This window comes from Penaeus monodon, chromosome 30 (genome assembly GCF_015228065.2).
Source record: "Penaeus monodon isolate SGIC_2016 chromosome 30, NSTDA_Pmon_1, whole genome shotgun sequence".
NCBI classification, from domain to species: domain Eukaryota; kingdom Metazoa; phylum Arthropoda; class Malacostraca; order Decapoda; family Penaeidae; genus Penaeus; species Penaeus monodon.
The window spans coordinates 7,035,068-7,035,377 of record NC_051415.1 but is presented as its reverse complement, the minus strand read 5'-3'; positions in this window follow the sequence as shown (position 1 = coordinate 7,035,377).

Below are 310 nucleotides of genomic sequence, written 5' to 3'. Positions count from 1 at the left end.
TCTATGGGAAAGTTGTAGTATGGAGAGTATCGTTTACTGTATATATTGCAAGTATTCTTATGACACTGCTCGCCGATGTAACAATGTCATCTCGAAATAGCACTAGTCTTTGTAAGAAGTTTGGAATAAAAGTCCTCGAATAATAGTGTTTAGAAATAACCAGACTTTTTCGAGCTCGCCAATGAAGCAATGGCATTTCGATAACACTGATCTGATTCCGAAGAGCGAAGTATGACGCGGATCTTCGAATGACGCTGTTTTGAAATAATCAGGTAGCAATGAAGCAATAGCTCTTTACAGTACAGCACTG